Source organism: Puma concolor, chromosome A3 (assembly GCF_028749965.1).
Source record: "Puma concolor isolate L17-30 chromosome A3, mPumCon1.1.hap2, whole genome shotgun sequence".
NCBI lineage: Eukaryota > Metazoa > Chordata > Mammalia > Carnivora > Felidae > Puma > Puma concolor.
In genome coordinates, this window is record NC_141669.1 from 77267950 (window position 1) to 77292752 (window position 24803).

The 24803-nt window shown below is 38.8% G+C and overlaps 1 protein-coding gene across 9 annotated transcripts in view; it reads right to left on the minus strand.

Moving 5' to 3' along the window:
• Nucleotides 1–24803, minus strand: part of PPM1B (protein phosphatase, Mg2+/Mn2+ dependent 1B) — a 92495-nt gene that overhangs the window by 50375 nt on the left and 17317 nt on the right. The gene's annotated exons all lie outside the window — the stretch shown is intronic.

Genomic DNA, 24803 nt, shown 5'->3' on the forward strand with positions numbered 1-24803 from the left:
CTAGAGGCACCAAATGAAATAAATCAGAGAAAGACAAATACCACATTGTTTCACTTAAACAAAATAAAACAAAACAGAGGCTTAAATACAGAGAACAAACCAACCAGTGGTTGCCAAGGGAAGGTGGGTGAGAGGATGGACAAAATCGATAAAAAGGATTAAAAGGTACAAACTTCCAACTCTAAAAATAAGTCACGGAGTAGAAAAATACAGCATAGAAAATATAGTCAGTAATACTGTAATAATGTTGTATGGTCACAGATGGTGACTACACTTATTATGGTGAGAGAGGAGTAATAGAACTGTCAAATCCATCAACTGTCAAAGTCAGATGTTATGCACCTGAAACTAGTAACATTGTGTGTCAATTTAATTTTTGAAAATCCCATAAATCAGTAAGAAAATAATCAAAAACACTGATAGAAAAATGGACCAAAAGAACCCCACAAATGGATCTTAAACTATGCCCAAACTCACATTCATGAGAGAATGAAAATTAAAACTACACTGAGATCTCATTTTTCATGTATGAGATTGGCAAACACCAAAGGTTTGGTGATCATTCTCTTGACAAGATTATGCAGAAACATATTCACATTGCTAGTACCAACAGACTGGTACTATCTCAGTGGAGGGCAATTTAATAAAATTGATCAAAAATTACACTTGCACCTACTCTGACCAAATTCTAAAAATTTACCTACAGGTTTATGTACAAAATGACTATTCACTGCAGCACTGTAAGCAAAAGTAAAATACATGAAACAATCTTAGTATCATTCATTTGGGAATTATTTTATTTAATAAGATGAATCATGATACACATTCCATGCAAAATATGCTGAAATATACCCTACGATTCTTTTAAAAGGAATATACACACATGCACATGTGTATATCCGTTTGTTTCTGCAAGCATACACAGAACACAGGAAACTGTGGGGAAGAGAAAACAAGAGGTTGGAAGGCAGGGATGAAAAGGATGCTCTCTATTATATGCTATGTTGTATCCTTTCCATTTTATTTTTTTAGGTTTATTTATTTTGAAAGAGTGAGAGAGAGCACATGAGCAAGGGAGGGACAGAGAGAGACAGAGAGAGAGAATCCCAAGCAGGCCCCATTCCATCAGCTCGGAGCTCAATGCAGAGGAGCCCCACACAGAGCCTGACTTGGGGCTCAATCTCACAAACCGTGAGATATGACATGAACCAAAATCAAGAGTTGGACACTTAACTGAGTCACTCAGGCGCCCCATGCCCTTTCCATTTTAAAATATATAAATGTAGGGGCACCTGGGTGGCTCAGTCGGTTAAGCGTCCGACTTCAGCTCAGGTCATGATCTCGCTGTTCGTGAGTTCGAGTCCCGTGTTGGGCTCTGTGCTGACAGTTCAGAGCCTGGGGCCTGCTTTGGATTCTGTGTCTCCCTCTCTCTGCTCTTTCCCCACTCAAGGTCTCTCTCCTTCGAAAATAAACATTAAAAAAAATTTTTTTAACATATAAGTGTAATAAAATTAAATTTCTTGAATTTAATGCCATTAAATGAACATTATTTCAACTAGGAAAATTCCTTTAGAGTGAATCTTCTTTTAGCAATCAAAGCTCTAATCCATAAAAATCTAAACCATTTATAGGGGCACGTGGGTGGCTCAATCAGATAAATGCCCGACTTCAGCTCAGGCCATGATCTTGTAGTTTGTAAGTTTGAGCCCTGTGTCAGGCTCTGTGCTAACAGCTCATAGCCTGGAGCCTGCTTCAGGTTTTGTGTCTCCCCTTCTGTCTGCCCCTCTCCCACTCACTCATACTGTCTCTCTCACACACACAAAACAAACATGAAAATAAAGTTTAAAACCATTATAAATATTGATATATTAGTACCCAAAGGTTTTTTCTCTGCAAATCAAAGGAATGATCATCCACACTGACAGAATGAACTCATTGGTGAGTCCTACTATTAAAAAGAATAAATAAGAAGCATGAATACTACACTCAATGCATGACGAAAACTGAGGTGTAATGGTGTCGATTAAGACAGCATCAAGCTACGGTAAAGGATATCATAAATTCATAAAGAAATGCATATACCAAACAGAGGGAAAAATTGTTTTCTTGAAAGAATTTAGAACAAGGGCAAATATTTGGTGCTGCTATGCTGTATATACAAGTATCAAATTCTACCTAAATGAATTGCACTTCTGTATGAGATCAAATGAAAACAAAATTCTCATGGTGCATTTTGTAATTTTACAGAAATAAGGTTAACATATATTTCACCAGACATGAATATAAAAGCTATCCTATGAGACATGTTAGCAGAAATCCAGTATTTCTGATAACCCTTTCAAGACATTTCTTCAGTCTAGGACTGCAGTATAATATTCTGAAAGCATTTGAAACAAACCCATTAATGCAGATTTCAGCTAGCAACATACAGCTACTGGAAAACACAAAACAATTTTTCTACATTTTCACAATTGCAGAAAACAGAACATTTACAGATACCCCTGAGGAAAAACAAAAATCACAAAGATGCAATTAAAGACTAGAACTGCATCTTATACAGGGGTTAGTGTATAAACTCAGCAGATGGCTGACATTATGTAGAATCAAAATTACCCTTGCAAACCTGTTAAAATAATAAACACTAACCTTTATATAGGCTTTTTAATATGACCAGGCACTAAATCTACATTAATTTCATCTGTATCATTCAATTCATTTAATCTCTTCAACAACCTTATGAGGCAGACATTATGGTCCTCATTTTATAGAAGGGCACTGAGTCACAGAATGGCTTAGTAACTTGTCCAAGGTAAGGAACCCAGGTTGTCCAAATTGTAACCCAGTCTGTCCTGACTCCAGAATCCGTGCTCTTAACCACCATGCCAACATACAACAGTCAATATTAAAAGTATACCCGGTTTGCTCTCGAGTTGAAACAAATCTGTTTCTTCACATCAACAAAAATATCTGAATGTCATAACCTTGATTCTGCTTTCTCTCTCACACAGTATTCTGAATCATTAATAAATCCCATCAATTCAGGGCGCCTGGGTGGCTCAGTCGGTTGAGTGTCTGACTTCAGCTCAGGTCATGATCTCATGCGTGATTCGTGAGTTTGAGCCCCACGACGGGTTCTGTGCTGACAGCTCAGAGCCTGGAGACTGCTTCAGATTCTGTCTCCATCTCTCTGCCCCTCCCTTGCTCACACACACACACACACACACACACACACACTCTCTCTCTCTCTCTCTCTCTCTCTCTCTCAAATATAAAACATAAAAAAAAAACCTTAAAAAAATCCCATCAATTTTATCCCCCAATATAGCCCAAATCAGTCCCTATCTCTCCATCTGTAGCTGCACCAGCCTGGCTGAAGTCATCATCATCCCTTGCCTGGACTACTACAATAACCTCTTAACTAGTGGTTCCACTTTTGACTCCCTATAATTCATTCTCCAGGGTGATCTTTCTTAAATGTAATGAAATCACGTCACTCTTGCCTCCCACTGAATTAAGAAGAAAACCCAAACTTAATACAGTACTCTACTCTCTGACCCCTGTCAGTTCTTCAGCCTTACTTCCTGTAACTCTTCCATCATCACTTACTGCTCACTAGCCACAGTGCCCTTTTCTATTCCCCTCACTGCGTCACACTTGTTCCCCATCACTGGACTTTTGTTTTTACTGTTTTCTCTTCTTGGAATCACCCTGAATTCCACACCCCCAGTTGCATGGCTGACTCTTTCTTGACATTTAGATCTCAGCCCACCTGTCAACTCAGAGACGCTCCTGGACTACCCAATCTAAAGTAGTCTCCAAACACCATCACGGCTCGTTATACTGTGTTATTTTAGTCATAGCTTGCTGAAATTGCTTTTCGTTAAGTTCTTTATTTTTTACCCCAAAAAGAATGTAAGCTCCACAAGTAGACAAACTCTGTCTTGTTCACTGCCAAAATGACTAAAGCTACACATGGCACATAGTAAGCACCCCATAAGATATTTGTGGAATGAATGAATGAATGGCCAAGTAAGCACCAAATGGAGTAGCTGACTTGCTATAAGTAATATGCATTGCACAATGCTCACGTTATAGGTTTACTGTAGCTGAAAATGGCTGAGCCATGGTTACCAAGTCAAGCTCATTAAAGCCAGAAAACATAAATACAACAGTCTAGATTAATACAAGGTTCAATATTCTGACTTGCCAAACATATAAAGCGCTGCATTCACTAAGAACCGCGCTTCAAGAGGGACACTGACAAAACCTAAATATATCCTAAGCAGAAGAATGAGAATAGCTGCTCAAAAAGCATTTGAAGAACAAATGAAGAACATCTGAAGCTGGTACTGCTTAGACTAAAGAGGAGGTATTAAGTCCCAACAGGGTTGATGGTGGATACTGAATCCTTGCAGAAGAAGAAAAGGCTTATTCATTTGTTCCAGAGGACGGATCCAGAATCCACGGATTAAGGACCGGTGTCTCGTTAACATTAACACAGCTTCAAAAAGATTATGTTATTTATTAGGGATACAGAAAGAAAGGAGGCAATCGAGTTGAAAATTGAGAATTCAGGGGCGCCTGGGTGGCGCAGTCGGTTAAGCGTCCGACTTCAGCCAGGTCACGATCTCGCGGTCCGTGAGTTCGAGCCCCGCGTCGGGCTCTGGGCGGATGGCTCAGAGCCTGGAGCCTGTTTCCGATTCTGTGTCTCCCTCTCTCTCTGCCCCTCCCCCGTTCATGCTCTGTCTCTCTCTGTCCCAAAAATAAATAAACTTTGAAAAAAAAAAAAAAATTAAAAAAAAAAAAAAGAAAGAAAATTGAGAATTCAGTTTACATGCACTCCCACCCACCCCCGCACCAAGGATTTTTTTTAAAAAGGCACCTCTCTATTTGAAGATGTTACCTGTTTATAAATACATGGAAACCAAGATGTATCGTCATCTTGGCGTCTACTGCAACATAAAAATGTCAGTGTCTTTTCCAAGCTGAAGTCAGAAAAGACTATAGAGAGAAGAGCAAACAAAGAAGGAGAGAGAACTGAGAAACAAAATAAAAGTTGTGATCTCCACTTAAATGATTATCACTAAGACTACTTACCAAAAAAGTAAACAACACAAAGAAAAACAAAAATATTTGTACTCTTGTTTTACAGTGTAAAATTTATACATATAAGATATACAAAAATTAAAATGGTTGCTATTGGACTGATAATGTTATGAGGGCTCAACACAATTAAAAAATACTATCTTAATGTCCATACTGTTGAAGTAGGGTGACCGGTAAAGGAGGGCTCAATATATACTATTATTTCTACCTTCATGTAGGTCTGAAATTTTCTGTAACCAAATTTTTACAAACTAGTTTAATGCTGTCTCCCTAGGGTCGACCAAAATTAAGACCACTTCTTCCCCAACAACCACACTTGGGATACTGGTGATTGTAATGAAATTTAAATTGCAGGACATGCAGAGGAAAACCTGCCAAAACAATTTCATTCTCCCTTTATTCCTTCATAATTACAAATGCCAGAAACTACCCACACTTCCACCAACCCTAAGCCAAAGGTAAGAACCTTCAAGGGTCTCACTAGCACGAGGGGGCAGATGGCAAAGACTTCTGGTCAGAAACCAAGCCCCTTCAGGGACAACCAGGTGACCAATCTTAGAGGGTTAATGGTCCTCTCGCCTCTTATTATTTTAATTAATTTTTGCTCCAGAGACTCATTAGAACAAGTAATCAAAATGTGGGCATCTCATTTGAGGCGCTAAGGAATAAGCGACTACATCCATGGGGCTCATCCTGTTGCCGGCACTGTTTTAAACGGTTCACAAACATTCTACCCTTTAAAAGAACAAATATCAGAAAAGCAAACAACTGTCAAAGAGACCTTCAATCCCAAATCTTTAGACATAGCAAATTATAAAATTTCAACCACAGACATTCAGCTACTGCAAAATTTCCCCTCTCCTTTCTACAGCTGGCACACTATTTAAAAGGTGGGGGCGGGCACATGGACATTGGCAAGCCTTGCTCAGGACAGCACAATCTGCCAATCCCATCTGCCTCCTATCAGAAGGATGAGGTCGTGTCAGAGATGCCTCAGGCCCATGCACAAAATCTTTCCCAAGGATTTCTGGAGACTAGCATGTTGCTCTTTTGACTAAAGGTAACACAGAATAATAAACTTGCTATTTTTTCGTGAGGTCTACATGCCAGACATTAAATGACAAGAGGTACATGCACCGTAGCATTTAAATCAAATAATGATTTAGTAAAGGTCATACAATTAATGTTCCTAGTCTACCACTGGGAAAATTGAGATCCCTAGTATAACCACACAACACAACTTAAATGGCAAGTCAGAATTCATACCAAAGTAGACTGGCTTAGAGCTTGCATTCTTAGACTCTAGGCTTAAGTGATTAACATATTAAAAACTTGTCTGCTGGGGCACCTGGGTGGCTCAGTCGGTTGAGCATCCGACTTCAGTTCAGGTCACGATCTCATGGTTCATGAGTTCGAGCCCCGCAACGGGCTCTGTGCTGACAGCTCAGAGCCTGGAGTCTGCTTCAGATTCTGTGCCTCCCTCTCTCTACCCCTCCCCAGCTTGCACTCTGTTCTCCCTGTCTTTCTCAAAAATAAACAAACATGAGGTGCCTGAGTGGCTCAGCCGGTTAAGCTACCAACTTCGGGTCAGGTCATGATCTCACGGTTCATGAGTTCGAGCCCCCAATCGGGCTGTGGGCTGACAGCTCAGAGCCTGGAGCCCGCTTCTGATTCTGTGCCTCCCTCTGTCTGCCTTGCACTCTGCTGCTTGCACTCTGTCTCTCGCATTATCTCAAAACTAAATAAACATCAAAAAAAATTTTTTTTTTCAAATATTAAAAAAATAAATAAATAAAAACTTGTCTGCTTTTTAAAAAATCAAAAATAGTTATACATAAATGCTTGGGGACTCCAAAGGCAGAGGTACTAATGTAATGTGGTACTCGGATCAGATTCTGGCATAGAAAAAGGGAATCTCTAGAAAAACTGGTGATATCCAAATAAAGTCTGGAACATCATTAATAGAATAGTACCAATGTTTGTTTCCCAATTTAAACAAATACACCATAGCTAGGGAAGAAATTAACATTAAAGGAAACTGGTTAAGGGGTATGCAGGAACTCTCTGCACTATGTTTGTAACTTATCTGTAAACCTAAAATTATCTCAAAATTACAAGTTTTTTAAAAAATTAAAATAAAAAATTAAAATAACAGGTAAGCCTCAGTTAAGTAGAACACCTCACACTAACCAAAGTGTTGGATAAAGCAAGGATTATAAAACTGCTATGGAAAATCTTTCCACCTGTGACTGTGCCTATCATGATGGAGTAGCTTAGAAATGTTATTCTAAAAATATCAAGATTACATAATAACTTAAAACTCTGACACAGTGCTTCGATTTCTGAGAAGTTATCTTTAAAAACATGTACAAATTGTACACAAAGAATGTATTATGATCTTAAAAAATTAACTATGTTAACAAATGGAATCTATTAGCATATTAAAAGAATGTCATTCTATAACAAAACAGGAATAGAAAAGTGGTTCTAGGAGAGCCTGGCTAGCTCGGTCGAAAGAGCATGTCACTCTTGATATTGGGGTTTTGAGTTCAAGCCTCACGTGGGGTATAGAGATTACTTAAAAATAAAATCTTAAAAAAAAAAAGAAGAAGAAGAGGGGGGCTTGGGTGGCTCAGCTGGTTAAGCATCTAACTCTTGATCTCAGCTCACGTCTTGATCTTGGGGTTAAAGGCCTGCATTGGGCTCCATGCTGGGTGTGGAGCCAACTTAAAAAACAAACAAACAAAAAAAACAAAGGAAAAAAAAAAGAGAAATGGTTATAATTTGGAAATCAGTTATGTAATTCACCCTAATAACATCAAAAAGAGAAAAATCTTTGTGTATACTGATGTTCATTACAATGTCATTTATTCTAAAAATCTACAGGAGTGGTTATCAACAAGGGGAGATTTTAGCCCCCAGAAGACATCATTTGATAATGCCTAGAGACATTTTTCTCCATTGAGAGAGAAAGAGAAAACACCCATGCACACGTGTGCCCAGGGCAGAGACTGATGTAGGACTCGATCTGACAAACTTTAGATCATGACTTGAGCCGAAATCAAGAGCTGGACACTTTACCGACTGAGCCACCCAAGGGCCCCATAGAGACATTTTTTTAAAATAATTTTTTAAATTTGTTTATCTTTGAGAGCGAGAGACACAGAGCATGAGCAGAGTAGGGGCAGAGAAAGAGATAGAGAATCTGAAGCAGGCTCCAGGCTCCAAGCTGTCAGCACAAAGCCCGATGTGGGGCTCGAACCCACGAACCGTGAGATCATGACCTGAGCCGAGGTCAGACGCTCAACCGACTGAGTCACGCAGGCGCCCCATCCATAGAGACATTTTTTTGACTGACAAGTGGCGCAGGGAGGGGATACTGGCATCCAGTGAGTGGAGGCCAAGTAGGCTATAAAACATCTTACAATGCACACAACAGGCCTGCAGCAAAGAATTAATGGTTCAAATGTCAATGGTGCTGAGGCTAATAAAACCTCATCGAAAGGATGAAATACTACACAGTCATATCTACTAAGAATTTGGGGGAACATGTTTACAATTTAGGTTAGCGGAAAAAAGCATAATATGTTTAAGCTATTTATTTTAAAGGCAAATAAAGAATCCCATGGGAATTCAGTCTGTCACTCTTGTCCACTCAGTCTTAAAGCCACTTAAAGCAGGAGTAGACAAATCAGGCTATTCTCAGTTTTTCCAAGATACAATGCAGAAGGAGCTAGAATAATGGTAAAGACTTCAAAGAAACAAAGCACGATGCAAGTGTTTTATCTCTAACTAAACTGTTGCTCTTTCAAACATGTCAAGGGATGCAAATTATATCACAGTGGCATAAGAATTATTTTTGCACTGAAGACATTTGAAAATCAACAGATGCAGAAAGGCTTTATCTCGACTTCCTACCCCTTTTCTCTGCCTAAAAAGCAGAATCCTCCAACAGAACCGAACAGGACAAAATCCCCCTTCAAGGGAGGCTTCCAATAACAAGAGACTTAACTCTGATCACCTTGCAATGGGAAGTCAGCACTGGGATAAGAAATCAAACATTGTCATACCTCTCATCTGCTCTCTCCTAAAGACCTAATTTGTCTTTCCTAAGTCTTGTTTTTCCATGAGAACCCTTTCTCTCCTTCCCCTTCCCCCATTGAGGGGAACTCTAAATTCTAAACTCTAAATTCCAGCTATCTAAGTTCCCATGTACATACACAAATGAACTTTGTCTTTTCTATTGTTACTCTATATTTTGGCAGTTTAATTCACAAGCCCCCCAACCCATTGATATGAAATGGCAGAGGAAGTTTTCCTCCCACTTGTGCAAGAGTGTAATTTCATTCTTCTAGGCCCTTTCTTATACAAACTACTGAGAGCATACTTGGGTAAACAAGAAAGGACTAGAGAAAAATTGGGGATAAACATAAATCATAATGAAGTTGAAATAATAAAGTAACTGACACAGACTGGAAGGTACTGGAAAGAAATGAAGGTAAAAGGTAGTGCATATGTGTGAATTTCTGCTTTCATGGGAAAGATGGTCATTTGTTTATAGCTATTAAATAAAGCGACAGAGGTATATTAACCAAAGAGAAGTAATTAAAGAATCAAAATCAGGTGGCAGAAGTAGCAAATATTAGAAGTAAACTAATTTCCACATCTTTGAGGTATCATTAAGATAGAATTTCAGCTTATAATGCAATTATAAACAAACCGTTAGAGAAACACAGAGATTATAAAATGTCTAAGTCATAGAAAAACATTCCCAAAAGACAACAGAATATTTTTAAATTTTCAAACATTTAAAAGAGAAAGCAAACAAAACAATTCAGAACAAAGACACATCATATTAATAAACATAAACTCGCCTATTTAAAAAAAATATTCTTGGGGCACCTGGGTGGCTCAATTAGTTAAGTGTCCGACTTCAGCTCAGGTCATGATCTCGCGCAGTCCGTGAGTTAGAGCCCTGCGTCGGGCTCTGTGCTGACAGCTCAGAACCTGGAGCCTGCTTTGGATTCTGTGTCTCCCTCTCTCTCTGTCCCTCCCGACCTCTCAAAAATAAACAAAGATTTAAAAAAATGAAAAAAAAAGATAAATATAATCCACAAAGAAAATTTAACTATAGTGATAAGCGAAGTAACATCAACCAAAATATGTAAGTAAAAACTATAGGTAAGGCAAAGGGAAAGAACCAGAAACAACAGAATTAATTTGTTACTATTACACTATGGTACATCAAACATTGTGTTTTAATGGGCAAAACTGGAATAATCCGTGCAACAAAATAGAGTAGTAGTGGATTATAACCCAAAGTACAAAATAAAAATTCCATGAGTCCATACTGATAAAAATGAATGGCTGAATAAATGAGAGAGAATAAATCTCCAGTGCAGAAGAACTCCAAATAATTTATGTAGATACCCCACACTCAAATAGGTGAGCCATCACTTTCCACCCCTTCAGTGTGGTCTGAGCATGAGGACTTCCTTTTCAAAGAGAACAAAATGAAAAGGGGGGAAAATAGTAACTTTACAGTGGAAAGACATGACACACACTATCTCTGGCAAGTGATCAAGGTCAACGCAACAATCAGAGTCATGTTCACAGTATGTTCTCTTTAAATAACATGATGAAAATAGCACTGAATCTCTGTGGTCTTCTGCCCCAAATCCCATAACCCCAGTCTAATCATGAGAAAAGCAATAAATAAATCCAAATAAAGACATCATGCAAAATAGCTGACCAGTACTCCTCAAGATTGACAAGATCATTTAAACCAAAAAAAAAAAAAAAAAAAAAAAAGAAAAACAAGAAAAAGAAAAAGAAAATCTTAGCAGCTCCCACAGACAAGAGGGGCCTAAAGATACATGATGATTCCAAAGTAATGTAGCATATCCTAAATGCAATCCTGGGACTGAAAAAGACTTTAGGTAAAAACTATGGAAGCCTTCATAATATAAATAACATGGATAAAAAGTAGAGCATAGGGAATAAAATCAGTAATACTGTAATAATTCCGTTTGGTGATAGGTGGTAACTACACTTATCATGGCATTTTGTAATGTATATAAATGTCAAACCATTATGTTGTACACCTAAAAGTAATATACTCTGTCAATTGTACTTCCATTAAAAAACAAAAAACAAAAAAAGCTGAGGAGGGGAGGCATCCAACCCTTGATTTTGGCTCAGACCATGATCTCATGGTTTGTGAGTTCGGGCCCCACACTGGGCTCTGCACTGACAATGCGGTGCAGACTTGGGATTCTCTCTCCCCATCTCTCTCTCTGTGCCCCCTGTGTTCTCTCTTTGTCTCTCTCAAAATAAAGAAAATAAACTTAAAAAGAATTATTTAAAAAAAAAAAAACCTGAGGAAACCAGAGGAAGTATGAGTTTTAGTTAATAATAATAATATATCAATATTGGCTCACTAATTTTAAGGGTTCAACTGAGCAGTTCCCACTTGGGGTTTCTCACATCATTGAGCAGATATTGGCTGGGGAGACAGTCACCTAAAAATTCACTTAAAGGTTGGCAGTTGATGGGAGCTGCTGGTAAGAATTCAGCTGGAATTGTCCCCAGGAGCGGCTGTACATAGTCTATCCAGTTTGACTATCGCTGGGTAGTCAGACTTCTTACATGGGACCTGGCTTTCCCCAGAGGGAATGTCCCACGGGAACCAAGCAGAAGCTATTTCTCCTTTTCGGAGTGTCACCAGTGCCACATTCTACTGGTTAGAAACAATACACTAAAGCCAGTTCAGATTCAAAGGAAGGGGATACAGACCCCACTCTCATAGTAGAGACCCCATCTCTCAAAAAGGGAAATCAAAAAAGAATTTACAGACATATTAAAACTACCACACACGGCAAAAAGACTGGAGGTTTACTTTGAAAAAAGCTGAATTACAAAGGCTCTGAATTTAGAGACAGCATATTTAGTTGAGAGCCAGGGTGAGAAACCTTACTGAAACCAGTGATTTAAGTGATGAATGCTGAATCCCTGAGCCTTCTTTCCCAACTCAATTTCCAGAAATATAGTTATAAATTCCAAGCACGTAACAATTCTACTGCTCTCTGAGGAAATTCAATAGTCCCAGAGCAAGTATTTATGGATTACTTACACACAGAAAACTCAACAAAATGGTCAGGTCACCTTATGGACAGGTCTACCAAATGATGGTCCCTGTCCCTTTCACACAAGGCTTCCAAACTTAAACATGAATGGACACCTGAAGGAAAACATACAATGTGAAAAACAGAATAAATCAAAACAAACAAAAAGGAAACAGAAATAACAGAGTACAAAAAAAAATCGTCAAGAGAAATGAGTATAATTCATGAAACGAGATCGAGGCGTTATTTTAAATAGATAGATAGATAAATAAAATGGGGGCACCTGGCTGGCTCAGAGGAGTGTGAAACTCTTGATCTTGGGGTCATGAGCTCAAGCCCCACGCTGGGTGTAGATTACTTAAATAAATACAAATTTTTTGAAAATAAAGTCACTAGCATATATGTAAAAAAAAAAAAAAAAAAATCAGAGGAAAAAGTTGGTGTCCTTTAGGACCTAAAATGAAGATGGACATTTTTTAATTAAAGGGTACAAAATTAAGTCAGAAACACAATCCAAAAGCAGGATTCTCTGTACCTCCTTCATCCCAAAATATGCATGCGCATGCACCCACACACTCAAAATAGGAGAGAACAAAACCAGGCAAGTTTTAGGATCAGTCCTGGATATAGCATCCAACTAACAGATATTCTAGAAAGAACAAGGAATGCAAATAGAAGAAATTTATCAAAGAAATGATTCAGAGAAGTTCCCTGGCACTAAACGTAAGTGCCAAGACTGAAAGTGCCTTGCCAAACCGATATCAAAGCAGAACCACTTCGGCCACAACAAAAAAGGTAACTGAAATTTCAAAACACTGATAAGACAAAAACCCTGAACATTCCCAGAGGGGAAAAAAACAGGTCACACAAAGAGGATCAGGAACCACAATGGCATCAGAAATCTCAGAGTAGTATCTGACAGAGCTTCCCATGGAATTGCTGGGTTATACAGTATCCACCCTAGAGGAACTCTATACACAAGGAGGGGCACAAAATGAGACTCTACAGAGGTTAAAAATACGGGTTCCATCTACATGTATCACCATGAATAAATCCAGTGGGATGCTATTTACGCCAAGTTATAAAATGTAAAAAACAATAAACAGGTTAGATGAGCAAATATCCAGCACAAATATTAAAAACATGCCTGGCTAGTATAAAAACTAAACTATCATACTACTGGGGTCACCTGGCTGGCTCAGTGGGAAGAGTGTGCCACTCTTGATCTCTGGGTCATGAGTTTGAGCCCCATGCTGGGTGTAGAGCTTACTTAAATAAATAAAACTTAAAAATACAATAAAATTACTAAACTACTAAAACCAGTTTGATAGTAGCTAACTTCCAGGGAAAAAGAGTCAGAAGAGATGGGATGATAATGTTTAGATAAAGTTGTTCACATTTTCTTCCTTTTTGAGAGCAGTCTGAAGCAAACATAGCAAAATGTTAATGTCTATTAAATCTTGAGACAGGCACATGAATCCTCCTGTCATGAATCAAATTGTCATGCTGTTCCAGAAGCTGCATACGCTGACATGGAAATTCATATCTATCCCAATACATACAACTTCATTTCAACACAATAATTCTGCACCAATTTCTTTTACTATTAAATGGTCATTAATACCCATTTCCTTGACAAATATCACAGTAAAGTCTTGTCAACCTAAAAATATGAGTACTTGCTCTGTTCAATTTATGGAGTGTGAAAATGCTATGTAAACACATATGTAGAACAGAAACTGTTTAGCCAAAATAAATGTCACTTCTGTTTTAACAGACGCCTGGTCTAACACTTATAAATAAAAGATCAACTCATTTGAATTTATCTCCCTACTAAATTTTGAGAGTTCTTTAAAATTATTTTCAAAAGAAAAAAAAAAAAGCTTTAAAAAATGGGAACAAGCAAAGAGGAGAAAAGTTTCAAAAGTGCGGAGAAGACATGAGACTTATAGATTCAATTTTCCCAAAATCCAATGTATTTAAGTTTCTCTAGATTATTATTAAATATATGTACACAAACAAAGCCCTAGGGTAGCTTACTCTTCAGTGAAAAAAATTTTTAAGCAAGCTCTACACCCAATGTGGGGCTCAAATTCATGACCCCCAAGTTCAAGAGTTAAATGCTCTACTGACTGAGCCAGCCAGGAGCTAGTGAAATGTTTTTATAATGAAAATAATCATTCATATTGATATATTAACCCACGTCAGGAAGGATTTTCTAGTTCAAGACAGATGGAACATAGCCCATTTATCTCTAGCCCCTCCCAATACACCATCAAAATGTTAGTAAAGTTATTTATTTTTAAGTATAAAACAAACAAAAACGAAAATTTAGGAAGGAGGAGAGGGAAGTGAGAGGCACAGCATCACTGGGTACAGATATCAAAAATCTATGGAAGGTGTAAAGCAGATGGAAGCATGGTAACTAACTAATGAACAGAATGGAAGAATCTGCACTTCGGAATACGCAAGCAGCAAATGAGAACTGGGAAGACGACTCCTAGCCAATTCAGAGCTCATACACAGCATGATGTTTGGACACGGTAAAATGGGAGAGAACATGAAAATGGAAATGGGGGAACTACTGAAAGTTACAAAGAACCATTAACACCATTCCACCCTCAGTCCACATCCAGAAAGGCATGTGCCAGACCTTTAACCCCCAACAAAACCAGAAGTGTTCTTTTCTCAAGAAATTTAAAAGGAATTTTATATGCTTATTTATTTTTTTAATATTTACTTTTGAGAGAAGAGAGAGAGAGGAGAGGGAGTATGCACGCACAAGCAGGAGAGGGGCAGAGAGAGAGAGGGAGACAAAGCATCTGAAGCAGGCTCCAGGCTCTGAGACATTAGCCCAGAGAAAGACACAGGATTCGAACCCATGAGCCATGAGATCATGACCTGAGACAAAACCGAGAGCTGGACATTTAATCCACTGCGCCACCCAGGCACTGCTATGTGCATATTTAAGAGGAAGCATGAATAGACAAGTCAAGGATAATCAACCATGTGAGGAAACTCAGCAGCACAAAAGGCAAACAGTTGGGATGATCCCATTATAAAGAGAATTTTAACAATGGAGAGATTTTTTTTTTTCAACGTTTATTTATTTTTGGGACAGAGAGAGACAGAGCATGAACGGGGGAGGGGCAGAGAGAGAGGGAGACACAGAATCGGAAACAGGCTCCAGGCTCTGAGCCATCAGCCCAGAGCCCGACGCGGGGCTCGAACTCACGGACCGCGAGATCGTGACCTGGCTGAAGTCGGACGCTTAACCGACTGCGCCACCCAGGCGCCCCGAGATTTTTTTTTTTTAATAAGAAATCAGGATGTTCAGAAATTCAAAAAAATGCTGTATCTTGTTTCCATGAAACAGGAACAGGGTGCTATGAAAATGGAACACAGGATGAGAAACAGCCCCTCACATTTAAATATATGACTGCCCCTACCCCTCACCCCACCAAAAGAACAAAAACAAAAACAAAAACCACACACCTCATTCAATGGTTTTTGGGAAGTTTAAATAACTCACAGCAACCTCCCAGATTATAACAAATACCAAAATAAGGAAAAAAGAAAAAAGAAAGAAAAAAAAGGTGAACATCACAGAGGAGGTTCAATGTACTCCAGAAAGAAAATAAGAGAATAAATTATCAAAGGAATAAAGAAGAAAAACAATTTCTCAGAGCTGAGGACAGAAGTAATCAGATTCAAAGCCCACTGCTTGGGGAAGAAGTGGGGAAGGGGAGGGACCCATGTTCAAATGGACCACTGTGAACTTTCATATGACCAAAAATTAAGAGAATCTCTTAAAAGCTTTCAGGGACAATGTGGTGGTTCCCCAGAAAATAAAAATAAAACTACCAAATGATCCTGCAAATCCTACTTCTGGGCACATATCCAAAAAACTGAAGGCAAAGTCTCAGAGATATTTACACACCCATATTCATAGCAGCTTAATTCACAATAGCTCAGAGGAGGAAGCAACCCAAGTGTCCGATGATGGATGAATGAATACACAAAATGTGGTATATACATACAATTAGTTATTATTCAGTCTAAAAAAGGAAATTTTTTAAATCATTATACTGTACATCTGAAACTAACATAACACTGTATGTTAACTATACTGGAATTAAAATTGGGGGGGAGGGAAGGAAGGAAATTCTAACACTTGCTGCAACATGGATGAACCCTGAGGATATTATGCTAAGCAAAATAAGGCAGTCACAAAAAGACAAATACTACATGCTTCCACTTATAGGAGGTATCCAAACTAGTCAAATTCATACAAACAAAAAGTAGAATTGTGGTTACCAAGGGCTGAGGGGAGGGGATATAGAGGAGTTGGTATTGTTACAGGGATTGTTCTTGTGGGTTTTTTTGTTTTTAAAGTTTATTTATTTTTGAGAGAGAGAGCATGCAAGCGAGCAGGGGAGGGGCAGAGAGTGAGGGAGAAAGAACCCTAAACAGGCTCCGCCCCAAGGCAGGGCTCGAACCCACACACCATGAGATCATGATCTGAGCAAAAACCAAGAGTCTGAAACTTAGCCGATGGAGCCACCCAGGCGCCCCTAGAAGTTTGTTTTATAAGATGAAAAAGCTCTGGAGATCTACTGCACACGAATGTGAACATATCTTAATACTAGTATACATTTAAAACTGATGGTAAATTTTATGGGTTTTTTACGCACAACTTTAAAAAATTATTTAAGCTTTTAGGTATGAAGCTGGAAAGTCATCTAGACAAAAACAAGAGTCCAAATAACATGGGACTTGTCAGCAAAACTAGATGGCAGAAAACTCCTTTGAATTTCCATAGCAGAAAATCAAACTATGTCTAATTAAAAAAAAAAAAAAAAATCACTGGGACACCTGGCTGGCTTAGTCAATCGAGCATGTGCTTCCTGGGGTCGTGAGTTCAAAACCCACAATGAGCGTAGAGCTTACTTAAAAAAGTAATAAATAAATTTTTTTTAATTTAAAAATTCATTAAATAGTTGTATAAACATTTTAGTTAAAGATAATGGAATTACCAGAAAAGCTCACAGATATCAAAAATTGTTCCTGTAGAAAAGTATTTATTTTCCTCATTATAAGCTTTCCATACATTTTACTTTAAACAGCACTTTATTTTTTTTAATGTTTATTTATTTATTTTGAGAGAGTGCATGCACAAGCGAGGAAGGGACAGAGAGGGGAAGAGAGAATCGATTCCAAGCAGCACAGCACAAAGCCCAACTCAAGGTTTGATCTCACAAATCATGAGCCGAGATCAAGAGTTGGATGCTTAACTGATTGAGCCACTCAGGCAACCCTGAGCACATACTTAGGGGAAAAAACAAACAAAAAAAAAAACACAAAAAAACACAACTGAGCGTATATCACTTCCTTTTTTTCACTGTGATATATAAAAGTGTCTTTACTGAGCTTTATAGACTACTAATACATCACCAAAATAAAGTTAAATCAACGTTATTTTCTTATTGCCTTCCATTATTAAATATGAAGCATGTTTCTCTGAATTTAAAAAAGTCAACGGGGGCGCCTGGGTGGCTCAGTCGGTTAAGTGGCTGACTTCGGCTCAGGCCATGATCTCTCAGTCCATGAGTTCGAGCCCCGCGTCAGGCTCCGTGCTGACAGCTCAGAGCCTGGAGCCTGTTTCAGATTCTGTGTCTCCCTCTCTCTGACCCTCCCCCATTCATGCTTTGTCTCTCTCTGTCTCAAAAATTAATAAACATTAAAAAAAATTAAAAAAAAAAGTCAATGGTCCATGTTGAGCATTTTTTCTTTAAAAAAGAAAAAAAAACATTTAAGAAAAAATGGGGAGGGGGGGCACCTGGCTGCCCCAGTGGGTAGAACATGCAACTCTTGATCTCAGGGTCATGACTTCAAGCCCCACGTGGGCCTACCTTAAAAAAAAGGCATGTGGCCTACCTTAAAAAAAAAATTTTTTTTTAAGTCAATTGTAAAGGTAATAAAATGGCATTTAGAAATGAAGAAATCTAAGGCAAAGCAAATTTACAAGAAATATTCTTGCTGAAAACAAACAGTAATTATAGCATTCATAAGAACAGTACTGGTATGTTATGTTCAAACTAAATGTAGCTGTAGTTCAAACTAAATACTAAATTGTGTTCAAACTAAATTGTAGTTCAAACTAAATACTAAAAATGTGTAATTCAATAGCAGGGGGGAAAAAATAAGAAGAAACAGGATACAATTTTATGTTGTGTACTATAGTCCTAGATCCCTGCTAACACCCTGGACTTTTAAACAGTTTGAGGTTAAGAATCGCTTACCTTTCTGAGTCAGATGATCCAGGTTTCACATGTCTGAAAAATTCTCAGCTTTCATCTCTTATTATAATGTATTTCCTCAATGCGCTCTATTCTATGTATTTGTTTTTTTAAAATTTTTTTTTCAACGTTTTTTATTTATTTTTGGGACAGACAGAGACAGAGCATGAACGGGGGAGGGGCAGAGAGAGAGGGAGACACAGAATCGGAAACAGGCTCCAGGCTCTGAGCCATCAGCCCAGAGCCCGACGCGGGGCTCGAACTCACGGACCGCGAGATCGTGACCTGGCTGAAGTCGGACGCTTAACCGACTGCACCACCCAGGCGCCCCTATTCTATGTATTTGAAGTTAAAGCAAGGTCTCTAGAGCCAAACTATCTGGATGTGCATTTATCTCCTATATGCTAGGTGATCTTGTCAAGTTATTTAATCTTTTCTGTGCCTCAGTTTCTATAAAATGTGGGGAATAAAACCTACCCTAAGAGAGCTGTGAGAATTTAAAAAGCTAATACAGGTGAAATGCTTAGAACAGTGCCTCTTTCTACTTTCACATTTTAACTGAGGTCATATATTCTCCTAAGGATGATCAAGAAATGTTTCTACAATGTAGCCAAGTATTCTTCACTACCAACCTGTTGCTAGACACAATGCCTAGATTAACAGCTTTTACGAGTGTAATATGTTGGTAAAATTAATGATAGCCTGGGGCACCTGGCTGGCTCAGTTAGTAGAGCATGCAACTCTTGATCTCGGGATTGTAAATTTGAGACTCATGTTGGGTGTAAAAAAGGTTAAAAAAACTTTAAAATAGAAAAATAAATAGTAAAATTAGTGATCGCAGTAATAAAATTCGTAACCAGCTCCCGCTCTAAATGATGATGCTTGGAAGTCACACGGTACCAATACCAAACCAGAGACTTACAGAGAGTATCCTTCACAAATATCTGCTTCAAATCCTAAACACTAGTCTCCGCTTCCCTGGGAAGCAAAGGAAGAATACTTTTTCCCCCTTCACTAAATTCACAGAAACAGAACATTTGGCTCTCACCCTCCTTTCCAATTCTTAATTCTTTCAGAATTAAATCAAAAGTTCTCTCTTCTTCCAAATCAACCCTGAATTGTAGTGTTAGTGGCATTTGCTTAAGATTTCTGAAAAAATAACAGATATGGAAAGTTCAAAAGGGTCTGAATAAATGCTAAACTGATACTTTTAACATTTTTTTATTACAGCTGGATAACTAGGCATTTACCACACCCAGCTCCAGTAACAGAGATGTAACTGATGGGAATATAAATTAATCTGGCTCCAAAACTAGTGTTTGATTTGGAATTTACACGTGCGGTGCTCCCAGGTCTTTCCAACTAATTCTTTTTCTGTTGTTGTTAATTTTTTTTAATGAGAGAAAGACAGTCACAGAGCGTGAGGGGGAGGGGCAGAGAAAGTGGGAGACACAGAATCTGAAGCAGGCTCCAGGCTCTGTGCTGTCAGCACAGAGCCCAATGTGGGGTTCAAACTCACTAACTGTGAGATCATGACCTGATCCGAAGTCAGACGCTTAAGAGACTGAGCACCACCGAGGTGTCCCATCGTTCCAACTAATTCTAGTAAATATTTGCTTGCCTTCCAAAAAACAAACAAACAAACAACAACAAAAAAACCCAAAGGTTGGAAACTTATAGCTCTAGATTAGAATATATTATGAAAACAAATCAATTAAGTTGCAGATTTTGTGAACTTATAAGTAAGGTTCGCCAGATGTGACAATAATTTAGATCTTGTTCTAATTCAAAAGCATAGCTAAAATTCCAACTTTGGGACAATAGTACCATTTGTTAATCCCTCCCCTAGTCCCTCAATAAGGAACAGGTAGGTCATAAAATGGAAATAACTTTTGCTGACCAGGGCCTTTTGCTTTAGCTGCTATTTTAATGAGAGAAAAACCTGTCACTGTTTGGATATGTATACTATGTGTTAAAAATCAGACTACCTGCATATCTGAACTACAAATAACATGCACTCAGGTTATATATATACATGTATAGGTCATACACATACGGGTTATATATATACATCGTCAACTCTGACAGAAATGCCATAAGCCAAGAACAATGATCTTGAAGAAATTCAGGAAAATATCTGCCACAGATTTTACACCCAGCAAAACGAATTGCAAGTATAGAAGAGTGTATGCAAACTCATAAACATGCCAGAAACTCAGGGAATATTGTTTCCATGAGGCCTTCCAGAGGAACCTGACTTGAGACAATGCTAGAAGTATGTCAGGAGTGAAGAGGAGGACAAGAGGAAGAGAAAGGATCTCCTAAGGGCAAAAGACAGACTGCTGGATGAATGACCTTGGGAATGGCAGAAACCTCATTTTCAATGGCCATCACTGCCATTAGCTCAGATCCATGAAGCACTGCCTGACATCAAGGGCTGTAAAAGCTAGAAATGCCACATTCTTTGGTACTCAGGATCCATTTAGTGTGGGCCACAGAATCTGCAGAAAACCAAGTTATGCCTTCTTTTAAATCACCACTCTTCCCCTCAAGACTTCTTTTTTCACATTAAAAAAAAATGGTATGGGCTTTACCACAAAATAGACTTGAATCAAATGCCAGCTCAACCGCTTACTGTATGACCCTGACCTAATTATTTAATTTTTAAAGCCGTGATATATTCGTCTAAAAGACAGCAGTATTAAAAGCACCTATGTCACAGAGTTGTAGTAAATGAATGAGATAGTGCAGGTTAACTGTAGGTCAGTGCTGGGCATAAAGTAAGTGCTTAAAAATGTTAGCTATCATTATCATTATAAACCATAAATCAAACTTAGTCTACCATAACCAACCTAGGGCATAAATAAAATCAGATGCAGTCAAACAGCAAAATAAAGTTATAGTTTACCTCTCAGATCAACTATCCATACATAAATCAACAGAGGAGAAAATACCTGGTGTTTGGAGAATGACTATCCTGTGGATAACATTTTGAACTCTCAAGTTTTTCCAACCAGGCTCAACTGTCAACATCCTTTAAAGGCTTTTTCATTACTGAAATCCTTTCAATGACTTCTGAAACCAGCAAACCAGATGGGGTGGGGAGAAACTTAGTTAACTGGATATTACCCAAACATTTTAGTTAATTATATATATGTTTACTTGCATCTCAAAAGTAGCAAAATCACTGCGTTAATCTCAATTACGTTCTCTTACATACACACTCCCTGTCAGACACATCGAGGAGTTTCCACCAATGTTAGACAGCTTTACTGTCAAAATGGTCAATTCACTATAAAAATGTCAGATCACAGTCCAATCAACAAAGTTCCATTCTGCCATCCAACTCCTTCCCGCTGCTAAAGACTCCTGGCTGTTTTTACGTGTAATAAGATGCACCTATTCTACGTGCACAGTTTGAGGAGTTAAATATAGATACTTGGGTAATCACAACCACAATAAAGATACAGAACATTTCTATCACTTCAGAAAGTTCCTTCACGCCCCTTTGAAACCAATCTCCCCATCACTTCCAGACTTAGCCATTAACGAGCGGTCCATAGAATAGTTTTGCCCTTCCAGAATTTCATGTACATGTAACATATAGTATGTGCCCTTTTCTGTCTGGCTTCTTTCACTTAGCATAACGTCTCCAAGATCCATCCACATTGTGTTTATGATCAGTTTGTTCCTCCTCACTATCTCCATGGCTTTTAAAAACTTTGGGTCCTGAGGGGCGCCTGGGTGGCGCAGTCGGTTAAGCGTCCGACTTCAGCCAGGTCACGATCTCACGGTCCGTGAGTTCGAGCCCCGCATCAGGCTCTGGGCTGATGGCTCAGAGCCTGGAGCCTGTTTCACATTCTGTGTCTCCCTCTCTCTCTGCCCCTCCCCCGTTCATGCTCTGTCTCTCTCTGTCCCAAAAATAAATAAACGTTGAAAAAAAAAAAAATTAAAAAAAAAAAACTTTGGGTCCTAACAGATTTGGAAGAAGACTGAGAGGCAAGGACTAAAGAAAGTAGTTTAGGCCAATATAAAGCTGGTATCACCAGCTACCTGCATGTGTCCATTAAAAGCTTACTATTTTGGGGTACCTGGGTAGCTAAGTAAGTTAAGCGTCCCACTCTTGATCTCTGCTCAGGTCATGATCTCAAGGTTCTTGAGTTTGAGCCCCGCATCAGGCTTCTGACAGCGCAGAGCCTGCTTGGGATTCTGTCCCTCCCTCTCCCTCTGCCCCTCCCCCCTCCAAGTAAATTAATAAACATTAAAAAAAAAAAAAAAGCTTAATATTTTAAGACAAAAGAATTATTTTCCCTTGACCCTAATAGTAAATTGTTTAGCTAATGTTGCTGAAATCAGAGGGAGTTCATGTCCCATCTTTATTTGACTACGTGGATGATGAAACAAATGTAGTTTGAACTTTGTCATGATTTTGTGCTTGTTTTACTACAAGATTGACTTAAAACACACTGACAAGAATTCACACCTTTTTAACATCTGCAAAGCAGCCCAGAACTAAAATAATTGCTTTTCCTAATCCCAATAGTTTTCTTTAAAAAAATTTTTCTTACTGTTTATTTATTTTTGAGACAGAGGGACAGAGCACAGGTAGGGGAAGAACAGAGAGAGAGAGGGAGACACAATCTGAAGCAGGCTCCAGGCTCCAAGCTGTCAGCACAGAGCCCAATGTGGGGCTCGAACCCACAAACCGTGAGGTCATGACCTGAGCTGAAGTCAGATGCTTAAACCGACTGAGCCACCCAGGTGCCCCCTAATCCCAATAGTTTTTCAATGGGCAATGACAATAAAATAACTTGAGGGCTACATGATTTACTTCTAGTTGTCCTCTGTCCTCTCTTCACTCCCAAATAAATGGCTCCAGATTACAAAAACCAAATTAAGAACAAAATCAGACAGCAAAAGTTTCAGGAGGCTTTCAGAGTGAATTTTATTTGTAGGTTTCGTTATCTTTAGTGCTATGATTATGAGTAGTGACAGAACATGACTCTACTGCATCGTTACGGTCCTAACACCCACAAAAGTGAATTTACTTCACCTTGAAGCATGGTCATAGTATGACCAACATATATAGAATATTTCATATTCAGAATGTTTCTCATGATATAATATGTAACTATATCATTACAAAAAGCACCACTACTCCTGGCAAAACAACTCACACACTGAGGTCTTTTTGGCAGAATTAGCTATTTCTTGATAGAAGTAGCTAATTCATCAGTCTGGTCCTAAAAAGTAGGCTTCTCAAGATAAGGTATTTTGTTGCACTTCACACTATTGATAACACCTCCCCCTTCCTGAAATTCTTTCCACTTCTGCAGACTTTTAAAACACAACATTCACAATCATTCATGCCCCTGCTTTTTCTTCCAGCCTCCAACTTTCAACAGGGAAGTGGGTCCCCCAAATAGTAATTAGCCTTCAACCCAAAATATAGTATCTCCCCTTTGATCCAATCTCATTGCTTCAGCTACCACTTTTTAATATATACATACTTTTTAATTTTTAGAGAGAGAGCGGTCGTGAGCAGGGCAGAGGGAGAGAGAGAACCCCAAGTAGGCTCCAGCTCAATGAAGAGCTGGACTCAAGGTTCCATCCCACGACCCAGGGATCATGACCGCATCAAGAGTCAGGTACTCAACCAACTGAGCCACCCAGATGCCCTTCATATTTTATTTTTTTTTTAAAATTTTTTTTTTTTCAACGTTTTTTATTTATTTTTGGGACAGAGAGAGACAGAGCATGAACGGGGGAGGGGCAGAGAGAGAGGGAGACACAGAATCGGAAACAGGCTCCAGGCTCTGAGCCATCAGCCCAGAGCCTGACGCGGGGCTCGAACTCACAGACCGCGAGATCGTGACCTGGCTGAAGTCGGACGCTTAACCGACTGCGCCACCCAGGCGCCCCTCATATTTTATTTTTTTAAGTAGTATCTACACCCAACATGGGGCTCGAACATACAACCCTAAGATCAAGAGTCACATGCTCTACCAACTAAGCCAGCCAGGTGCCTTTCAGCTATCACTTCTATATTGACTTCTCAGATTTTTATTCATTAAGCTTGGCTGCTTTATTCATTAAGCTTGGCTACATATCTCTTCAAACAGAGCATAACCAAAATCTTCACCTGTGCACCAAACCACCTTCATATGCCATTCTATTTGTATTCACTGCCTATTAATCTCCCTATTCAAACTCCTTCTTCTAGTAACTCAGGCTAGAAACCATAAATCTTTTATATGAATCCACTCAGAGATAC